The sequence below is a fragment of the Chiloscyllium plagiosum genome, unplaced genomic scaffold (genome assembly GCF_037043375.1).
Source record: "Chiloscyllium plagiosum isolate Xiang-an unplaced genomic scaffold, Cpla_swu_hap1 HiC_scaffold_35, whole genome shotgun sequence".
Classification (NCBI taxonomy): Eukaryota; Metazoa; Chordata; class Chondrichthyes; order Orectolobiformes; family Hemiscylliidae; genus Chiloscyllium; species Chiloscyllium plagiosum.
In genome coordinates, this window is record NW_028270173.1 from 22,707,332 (window position 1) to 22,718,856 (window position 11,525).

Sequence of the window (11,525 nt, forward strand, 5' to 3'; positions counted from 1 at the left end):
TCTTACCATTAAGTGTATAAGTCCTGCCCTGATTTGCCTTTCTACAATGCAGCAGCTCCAGGTTCCAGCTCTCTGAATGAGCTACAAGGGACTGCTGGATCTCTTGCCTTTACTCCACGACCCTACACTCTATTATGAAAAAAATCCCCTCAATTGATATTGCCTCTGCCACACTTTCAGGCAGTGCATTCCAAATCCGAACCACTAGCTGTGTGTGAGTGTGTTTCTGTGTCACACCAGCCTGGATTCAATGACGTGCTCAACATAATGGGGGTACGCCATATGCAAGGCTGAAACAGGACAGAACAGAAAAAATACAGGAGGAATTTGGCGGGTTGGACTTCAGTGGAGAAGGTGGGGGGGGGGGGGGGGGGGGAGGTGAAGGCTTTAGTTACTCTCTTTCGTTTTAGATAAAAAAGTTACTTTCCGAGAGAAGAATGTGAAGGCTGAGAATATCTGGCATCTCTTACTGGTTCGACCAGATTCCTGTTCTGCAGATGGATTATCGATAGGTGATTGCTGTACACTACCCTGACATATTTGCAGGTTCTGCCCAGATACCCACTCACATCAGGGCTCACTGGGTGACTTAACGGTTACTATGTACTGAACACGAAACCTGATCCTACAAGCCTCTGACTTGCTCCCTCGAATCATCATTGAGAAAAACGCCAGCCCTCATACCTATCAATGTAGCCACAAACCTCCAACGTTAGTTGTCAATGCTATAAACAGTTTCTGATACTTCATTTGGTCCAGACAGTATTAGGTTAGATTCCCTACAGTGTGGAAACAGGCCCTTCAGCCCAAAAAAGTCCACACTGACCCTCTGAAGAGTAAACCACCCAGACCCATTTCCCTCTGATTAATGCACCTAACACTATGGGCAATTTAGCATAGGCAATCTACCTGGCCTGCACATCTTTGGACTGTGGGAGGAAACCGGAGCACCCGGAAGGGACCCACACAGACATGGGGAGAATGTGCAAACTCCACACAAACAAGGCTGGAATCGAACCCAGGTCCCTGGCGCTGTGAGGCTGCAGTTCCAATCACTGAGCTACCATGCCAACCACCATGCCATATTGTAGAAGCCCTACAGTGTGGAAGCCCATCGGGTCCACACCGACCCTCCATACAGCATTCTGCCCACACCCACCCCTTCACCCTATCCTTGTAGCCCTGTATCTCCCCCCTAGCTGACACACCTCGCCTGCACATCCCTGGACACCATGGGCAACTTAGCAATGGCCAGCCCACCTAGCCTGCACATATTTTGGACTTAGAAAGAAAGAGATAAACTGAAGCTTGGGTGACTGAAATTTTTGGGCAATCTTGAGCTAGCCGCCCTGGTCAAGGTTTGGCTTGATTTGGCAATCCATTCATCTTGGTGAAAATAAAAGCCAGAAGATATATCAAACAGGTGCCTGTTTACCAGCCCCCATTTCACAGCACTGCAGAAAATCATAATTACCCTCTCGTTGTCTACAAATAAAAGGTTATGTCATTGTGCCAATATGTCAGTATTTTTAAGCATACCAGCAAGGTGCATTTATATAATCCAATAATGAGACAGAATCCAACATGGCAGCAGTGATAGGGTAGGGAATGTTGGGTTCTGTGCCTGTATGCTCCTCCCTGAGCCAGTTGCGTTCCTCTTTTTTTCTGTTCGTCTCTTCGTTTCTCTTTCTTATCAAAGTTCTGTGGCTGCATAGTGGATCCAGATGTCTGTTCCAAGTGACCATGGTGGCTGCAGCTTTATCGAAGGTTTCACCGTCAATGGGTCTGGTCTGTTCCCCCGGCTGTTCCAACAGTGGCTGTAGCGGTGACGGAAGTGCCGGCTTCGGGTGGTGACTGAAGTGCCGACGGCTTCAATTTCGGTGACTTGGTGGGTTCGCTCTGTCCCTCCCTGGCTACGGCAGTGGAGGGTGGTGTAAGTTTTGGCTGTGGCAGTGTGGTGGATCTGGTCCAAAAATCCTTGCTTTGGTGCCCTCAGGGATCAGCAGCGGCACCCCATATCAACTCCAGCTTGCCATGGAGGGAACAAAAGCTGAACTTTATCCTAACTTGGTCTCAATGATTTATTTTTATAACTTCTGTAATTAAAATGGCACCAAATTGTGATGACTTATACAGGTCTCACTGTGTTTTCATAAATAAAAGTGACAATAAGTTGTTAATCTTTTCTATTCTTTCCTATGGCATCTCTAATGCAGTAAAATTGTGTGTTTTTTTGGTTTGAACTAGTGGCATAAGTGCTTTGGTTTATTTTTATGAAGGGGATTAATAATTAACTTATTCATCTTTCCAGAACTATGATATTAAACCAGTATGTGGGCCTATGATATTAAACCAGTATGAAATGTTAGAATTTACAAACATGGAAATAGGAGGAGGAGTCGGTAATTCAGCCCGTGAACCTTCTCCACTATTTGATCATGTTGATCTCATCTCGGCCTCAATTCACTTTCCTGCCTGCTTTCCATAATCTCTCAACCTCCTTACCAATTAAACATCTGTCTATCTCTTCCTTAAATTTACCCAACATCCCGGCATTCACTGCTATGTGGGGTAGTGAACTGCACAGATTCATGATACTTTTGAGAAATGTAGTTTCTCCTCATTTCTGTTTTAACCCTGCCACTCCTTTATCCTTAAACTATGATCTCTCACTCTAGATTGCCCCACATGAGGGAGCATTCACTCTATGTCTGCTTTGTCAATCCTCTCTGGCATCTTCTATACCTCAATTAGATCTCCCGTCATCATTCTACATATCAGAGAATGTGGGCCTAAACTGCTCAATCTCTCTTCATATGACAAACCCCTCATCTCAGGAATCAATCTCGTGAACCTCCTCTGAACCGCCTCTGATAGAATGACATCCGTCCTCAGGTAAGGGATCCAGAACTATGTACAATACTCCAGGTATGGTCTCGCTAATGCCTTGTACAGTTGTAGCAATACTTCTCTACGTTTATACTCTATTCCTTTAGCGATAAGTGCCAACATTCGACTTGCTTTCCTTATTGCCTGCAGTACCTGCATTCTAATTTTCTATGAGTTATGCACAAGGACACCCAGATCCCTCTGCACCAAAGCGCACTGGAGTTTCTCTCCACTTAATGTTTCATGTACCATGTAATGGATCAGAATTCATTCAATTCACAAGAAAAGGTGTTTAGCTTCAGTATTGAATAAAGCTCTCTACGAGGATGAGAATTCAGTGAAAGAAAGCTAAAGTCCACGAGGAAAAGGAGACACTAAGAACAGGGGTAAACAATCAGGCTACTTTTTCAGAGCATGGCATCCCTTTAGAAGGAACACAAAAGTAAGAACCAGCTGACCCCACTGAAAGGGGTAGGTCTGGTATGTGTGAAGGCAAAATCTCACACAAATGCATTTCCTTTTCAATCTAACGCACTTGGAAGTTCTGCTCTATAATCAAGACAATTGAAAATAAAACTTCTCAAAAGTTCTGAAGTAAAGGTTGTTTGATATGAGGACAAAGTACGTCATTCAAAGTGTAGTTACCATCAGTCATGGCTTATTAAAGTCACTGTGGGGCGCTGTTGCTCTTCATATCGCAGAAAGCTGGTGTACACATGTTACATATATGTTATATATATGATACATTCAGCAGAATAATTTCCACACCATCTCAGTGCACATTCAACAAGGCCTAACCATTAGTAGCTTTGAGTTCTACAAACCCATGCTGGCAATTGTGTACGTGCAGTCCAAATACAGGTCTATCAGAGTGGTCTCAGTCCACATAAGGCTTTCCAACCTTAGACTATTTCAAGATGTGTTGAGGAGGCCAGTTATGTTTTATGCCTTTATTTATAATCGTAAACAGCACTGCAAACTAAGTTGTGCTCCTAGTCACAAAACTAGCATTTATATGGCACCTGAGTCATACAAGGAGATATTAATGAGGATGTTGAAAGCTTGATCCATCAGTAGGTTTGAAGAAGTGAATTAAAGGGGGAAAGATGTCAAGGAGAGGTGAAGAGGTTTAAGGAGGAAGTTTTCACCCCCAGGCAACAGGAAACATCAATGGTGGAAAAATGTTCCCTTTTATTCATTCACTGGGCGTGGGTGGTGTCGGCAAGGACAGCATTTATTGCTGGTCCCTGGTTGGTCCTTGAGAAGGTGTTGTTGAGCTACCTTCTTGAACCACTCAAGATGGTGAGTGATTTGGAAGGGAACTTGCAAGTACTGGTGTTCCCCTTGTCCTTCCAGATGGAAGTGGTCATGGATGTGGAAGGTGCCTGGGGCGAGGTGAGTTTTTGCAGTGCACCTTGTAAGTAGTACAGTTTGCTGTCATTGTGCATTACTAGTGGAGACAGTTTAAGGTGGGTGCCAATCAAGCTGTCTGCTTTGTCCCGGATGATATTAATTTCCTTAAGTGCTGTTGGAGCTGCATTCATTAAGGCAACTGGAGCAGAAACCAGCATACGTACTCTTGAACAGTGCCTTAGTTAGAGGGCAGGCTTTTGGGAGACAGATGAGTTACTTTCCGCAGTATTCCTAGCCTCTTGACCTGCTCTTGTAGCCACTGTGTTTATGGGGCTAGACCAGTTCAGTTTTTGGTCAATGGTAATGTCCAAGATGCTGATAGTGGGGTATTCAGTCCAGGTAATGCCATTGAATGCCAAGGGGCAATTGTGAGATTGTTTCTTATTGGAGATGGTCATTGTCTGGCATCTGTGTGGTGCTAATGTTACTTGCCTAAGCTCTCAGTCTTGGAGAAATGCTGCTGCAAAATGATCAACCCCAAGGATTAAACAAGACGTTGGTTTAATGGATGTGTAGACATCTCAGAGGATTGTGTGACTGGAGGAGATTATCATAAAATGCCTGGAATGGTAGAGGTAAGAAGGGGCATGGCCATGGAAGGCTTTGAAAACAAGGCCGAGCGTTTTAAAATTGAATCATTGCCTGACTCCAACAGGGCACAAGGATTACCCAAGCAAGATGTCCATGTATCTGAGATCGCGGAAGTCGGAGGAGCTCTGGAGCACATAATGCGGAGAAGATGCTTCGGTGCGGCAATCACACAGGTGCTCATTCCTGTTGTCATTTGGAATCATTGAGCTGTGCCTTTTCCAGCATTCCTGAAGAAAGTCCTGATTTTTAGTTCTGGCAATTCTTGACATGGAAGATACCATTGGTGTTGCACTTGTGAAGTGATTATAAATAGTTGTTTTAAACCAGCCAGCGCAGAGTCAGTTTTTAGATTAGATTAGATTAGATTCCCTACAGTGTGGAAACAGGCCCTTTGGCCCAACAAGTCCACACCAACCCTCCGAAGAGCAACCCACCCAGACCCATTCCCCTACATTTTACCCCTGACTAATGCACCTAACACTATGGGCAATTTAGCATGGCCAATCCACCTGACCTGCACATCTTTGGAATGTGGGAGGAAACCGGAGTATCCGAAGGAAACCCACGCAGACACAGGAAGAATGTGCAAACTCCACACAGTTGCCCGAGGTGGGAATTGAACCCAGGTCCCTGGCGCCATGAGGCAGCAGTGCTAACCACTGAGCCACCGTGCCGCCCCTAAATTGCCAAAGTTCCCTAAGTTGAGGGGATTCTAAGTCTCCTGGCTTTTTGTCCTTGGATCACCTGGTCAATTTTTTCTTAGTCCGACACTACCGCCTAACTGCAGTAGTGCCTACATTTTCCCTAGCACCCCCGTTGTGTGTGTGCAGGTATAGACGCAGTGGAAGACACAAGGTGCACAAATCTTTATTCAATTCCCTATACCAAGAAGAAAGGAAACACCAAGGTGCCCAGTGACAAGCAATTCGCTTCTCATCAAAGGGCAATGCTGCATGATCAAAAAAAATGAAAGGGAGGGCAGGGATTAAATCAAAATATGAGTTGGAGGGGGAAATAAATCACTGCACTCCCTGCGGTGCCCATCTTTCCCTGAACAGCTCGAGGGAGTTGGTAGAAGTGATGATTATAATTGCTCACAGTGCTTATTTCTAATAATTAGCGCTGCAGAGGTTGCAAATCTGAAATTATACAACAAAGTGCCGGGGAAACGCAACAGGTCCTGGCAGCATCTGTTCTTTTATTTGCTCACAGGACGTGGGCGTCGTTGGCCAGGTCAGCATTTACTGCCCATCTCTCATTGCCCAGAGGGAAGTTAAGACTCAACCTAATTGCTGTGGATCTGGAGTCGCATGAAGGCCAGGTAAGGAGAGCAGTTTCCCTCTCTAAAGGGATATTATTGAACCAGATACTTTTTTTTCTGACAATCGACAACTGTCAGTCACAAATAGATTCAAAATTTGAGATAGTTTGTTGATTCCAAATTTCATGGTCTGCCAAGGTAGAATTTGGACTCAAGTTCCCAGAACATTACCTGTGTCTCTGGACTAATCTTTGTGATACTACTACGGTGGGGAGAGAAACGGAGTTAACATTTCAAGTCTGATATGACTTTTCTTCTGAACATGCGTTCAGACACAGAGCCTTTCCTTTTGCCCTTTTGTTATTTTTCTACCCTCTAGCTTTATCCCATTAGCTCGGTTCTCTGTATCTCATCCTGCCACAGACTATCATTTCCTCCATTAATATCTTTCTCTCTTGCCTTGTTGCCACTCTTGATTTATCACTTCTTCACAAATTTGATCTCTTGCCTCCACCGTTTGATCTCAAACCGTTTCTCCATCCCTAGTTATGCAGCTCCCTGAGACACTGGTGCCAGCACAGTTCAGCTGGAGACCAAAAGGATAGCCCACACTTTCTCCAGTGCCCTATAAGGGCAGGAATCACCAACGTTTTCATGCATCTGAAAGACACGCATTCATTTCTCGAACCTTAACTTATGTTATGTGCCCACCACCTCAATGAAAGTTCATCTCCTGAGCTTATAACCTGTTACAGGGCAGGTAACACAGTCACTGAGCCTCTTGTTCTTTACTGAATCATAGAATCCCTACAGTGTGGAAACAGGCCATTTGGCCCAAAAAGGCCACACCAACCCTCCATAGAATAACCCACCCAGACCCATTCCTTCACCCTATTATCCTACATTTACCCCTGACTAATGCACCTAACCTACACATCCCTGAACACTATGGGGCAATTTAGCACGGCCAAACCATCTTTGGACTGTGGGAGGAAACCGGAGCACCAGGAGGAAACCCACGCGGACACGGGGAGAATGTACAAACTCCACTCAGACAGTCGCCCGAGGCTGGAATCGAACCCGGGTCCCTGGCGCTGCGAGGCAGCAGTGCTAACAACTGAGCCACCGTGCCACCCCCAACTGCAGTGAACAATGTCAATCCCCTTCAGAATACTGTTACCCTATGCCATCACAATCCCCCATTGTGTCCCCCAGTGGAACAGCTCCTGTATCACAATAGCATGGTCAGTCAGGTCATCCTGATGAGCAGCATTCCCCACCCCACCGCTGCCAATCTCCTCCAAACAGGCTGAGAAAATGTCAAACCTGCAGAGGAGACTGCAACTCCTACTCTGGGACTCCCTTCCCCGCTTTAACTGCAGCTTCCTTTCCCCTGCCCCATGACCACTGATCAATTCAGAAGATCTTACCCTAAGGGTAGTGACCACTCACTAGGTACAAGATACCCTGGTAATTTGCACCACCCCACTGCTCACTTCACCCTACCCCAACATGTCACAGTGTCTGCACCTCAATGACTCCAAGCTGAAATTCCTCAAGCCATAGACTGCTCGTTCCTGGATAACACTGGTGTCTGACAGCACCTACATACTGCAGCCATGACACTTCATCTGTCCTGTCACCCTCACTGTGGTTTAATTAAGTACCTTGTTATTCATTCTTGGTTTTTTTTTAAACCACCTTTAAAAACAGGAACTGGGACGTTATGTTGAGGTTGTACAGGACGTTGGTGAGGCCCCTTCTGGAGTAGCGCGTCTGATTCTAGTCACAATATTCGAGAAAGGATATTATTAAACTGGAGAGGATGTAGACGAGCTTTACCAGCATGTTGCCAGGGATGGAGAGTTTGAGTTATAAGGGGAGGCTGGATATGCTGGAAATGTTTTCACTGGCGCGTAGGAGGTTAACGGGAGACTTTATAGAAGTTTATAAATCATTGAGGGCAGACATAAAGTGAATGACAAGGATCATTTCCCTCGGGTGGGGGATTTCAAGTCTGGGGGCATATTTTTAATATTTGAAAAAGATACAAGAAGCAATTGTTTTCACACAGAGGGTAGTTCATGTGTGGAATGAACTCGCAGAAGTGCTGGTGTATGTGGCTACAGTTACAATGTTTAGCTCAGCCCCAGGTACAGAAAGAAACAACTTAAGCTAGTTTCTGTAATGAGTTAACTTCAGCTGCTCCCCACGGCAGCATTTACCTCTGCTCAACTCTCCATGAAGTTTAGAATTTAAATATAAAACTGCGGTTATATTTTATACATGAAAGACAAACAAAATCATACTTATGGAAAGTAATTACGATTCCCATGATTCACCCAAATCCCAGTACTCTGTTCAAAGTTGCAACAAACTGCATAAAAAAACAGCATTTGCCCCTGAAGCATCTGCAATTATCTTCCATCTGTGCCCTTTAGTAACCGACACCCCTGTAATTGAAACAGCTTCTCCTTATTAGATTAGATTACTTATAGTGTGGAAAGAGGCCCTTCAGCCCAACAAGTCCACACTGACCCTCCATTTACCCCCTTCACCTAACACTACAGGCAATTTAGCATGGCCAATTCACTTAACCTGCACATCTTTGGACTGTGGGAGGAAACCGGAGCACCCGGAGGAAACCCACGCAGACAAGGGGAGAATGTGCAAACTCCACACAGACAGTTGCCTGAGGCGGGAATTGAACCCTGGTCTCTGGTGCTATGAGGCAGCAGTGCTAACCACTGTGCCACCCACGGTTATTTGCTGTGTCAAAACTCTGATTATGGTGAACACATTCATTAAAACACCTCTTATCTTCCTGGGTTACAGAGAGAACAAGTTCAGATCCCACCCACCCCCATCATCTCACCACCCTCCCCCCCCCCCCCCCCCCCCCCCCCACAATCACTAAGTTAATCTATTACAAAATGCAACTTCGGAATACAAGAACTGTTGGGCAGCACGGTGGCTCAGTGGTTAGCACTGCTGCCTCACCACGCCAGGGGCCTGGATTCGATCCCAGTCTTGGACGACTGACTGTGTGGAGTTTGCACATTCTCCCAGTGTCTGCGTGGGTTTCTCCGGGTGCTCCGGTTTCCTCCCACAGTCCGAAGATGTGCAGGTCAGGGTGGATTAACCTTGGGCTACAGGGTTGGGTATTGGTGGGATGCTCTTCCCAGGGTCAGTGTGGGAGTTGAATGACCTGCTTATATTCCACTGTAGGGATTCTATGATGAACTGATACTACTAAAACGTGACTCAAAGTTAGAATGCCATATTCACAATCCGCATGAACACATTTAATTTTGTAGCAGAAGTGACAGTGAGGGTGTCAGTTCTCACCAACGTTAAGTGACAAAGCTGACAGAAATGTCTTTGGATTATCTGTAAACAGTCAAGTAAGGTTACTGGCCTTGCTTCTCCAGGGGTTTCACTGAGATCAAAGGTAAAGTCACCATCTCCTACTCTCTCATACAAGAGAGAGACAGAGAAAGGGGGTATTCTAACGTAAGGTTACCATTCTTCACGGTATGATTGAGAAGGTGGCACTTTCACGGTAACCTCAGCTGGTGCAGTAACTGAACCCACGCTGTTAGCATCACTCCGCATTAAGTGGACCCACCTGCCAACTGAGCTAACCACTCCTCAACCTACAAAGGAGACACTCACAGAAACAGGCCATTCAGCCCTGAGAATCAACACATTTCAGGTGAGGGGAAAGGTTGAGCAGGTCAGTCCTTCACAGTAACCTCAGCCAAACTAGACATTGAACCCACGCTGTCAACATCGCTGTCCAGCCGACTCAGCTAACCGATCTCGATAGCTTTCTGAGACACTCATGACCAGAGTGTACTTTAAACTTCTTGGAAAATATTAAGACTAGTCCATTCCAGGATAGTTGACTGTTTACCGATGGGATAAATTTTACTGCTACTTGGAGGAAGAGTTTCTTCAACCTGAAAGGAGAACCCCTTGGTCTTCTGTAAATTGTTACCAAAGTGAAGTGGATTTAAGGTGACTCACCCTGGCTAGGGGAAGGAGATAGTCAAGTGTTGTTATCACTAGAATATTAATCTAGAGACCCAAGTAATATTTGGGAGACCTGGGTTCAAATGCCACCACAGCAAATGGTGGAATTTGAATTCAATTTTTAAAAACATTAGTCTTGAATTAAGGGTCTAATGTTGTTGATCATCAGGAAAAGAAAAACCCATCTGGTTCACTAATATCCCTTAGGAAAGGAAATCTGCTGTCCTTACCTGGTCTGGCCGAGATGTAACTCCAGATCCACAGTAATGTGGTTGACTCTTAAGTGCCCTCTGGGCAATTAGGGATGGGCAATAGATACTGGCCTAGCCAGTGACATCCATATCCCGCGAATAAATAAACGAAAAAGCATTTTGAAAGCAAAGACTGACTTTGGTAAGCACGGAATCTGAGTCCTTAATCATGGTTGGAGGCTTTTTTTTCCAACTCAAATCACACATTTTTAATCTCTTCCTTGTTTCTGTTATCGCCTGACCTTGATCCCATCTTTCTGCCTGGTTATTACACTTTCAGCAAACATCTGATGCAATATGAAAACAGAAACTTCCTGATTTATGCTCTCTTCAGCAGGGGTAGTGTTGCAAGAAGGGGAGAGGGAGGGGCACGGGAAAGGGGGAGGGTGAAAGGAGGCGGCTCTGGGAGTGTAGAATTCCATTAATGTGGTGGTCTTTGAAGAATACCAACCAACCATAGAGGTAAGGAGTCAAGGTGTTCCCTGCATTAGGGGAAATCATTTCTTCCAACAATTGGTCAGGGAGATACTTAGTTGCTTGACCTGTTTATATTGGGGCTTAGTTCCTCTGTACAAGGCTGCAGTGAAGCAAGTTTCTCATCATTGCTGCCTCCACTACATTAGCTCAGCAAAAGGCTATGAGAAAATCTGAGGCATGTTCTACTGAATGCAAATTTCGTTGGTTCAGAAACTGTTCTGCTTCTGTTGAAAGTTTCCTGCCGGGTACTGAAACCGGGGCTGATCTAGTCAGGGCCGGGAATGTCGAGGGGAGACTTGCCTGAGAAAACCATGAGGGACTCTGACAAGAGTGAATAAGGAGAAATTGATTCCTATCACGGAAGGATCCATCCAAGGAAAGATTCACTAGTATTGGAAGGTTCACGATCCTAATACCAGGTAAAGAGGGACTGTCTTATGAGGAGAGGTTGAGAAGTTTGGGCTTGTTCTCAGTGGAGTTTCGAAGGATATGAAGTGACCTCACTGAAACACACAAGATTCTTAGAGGGCTTGACAACGTAGTTGGAGAAAGGCTGTTCCCTCTTGTGGGAGAGTCTAGAATAAGGATTCACACATTTGAGAGGAGAA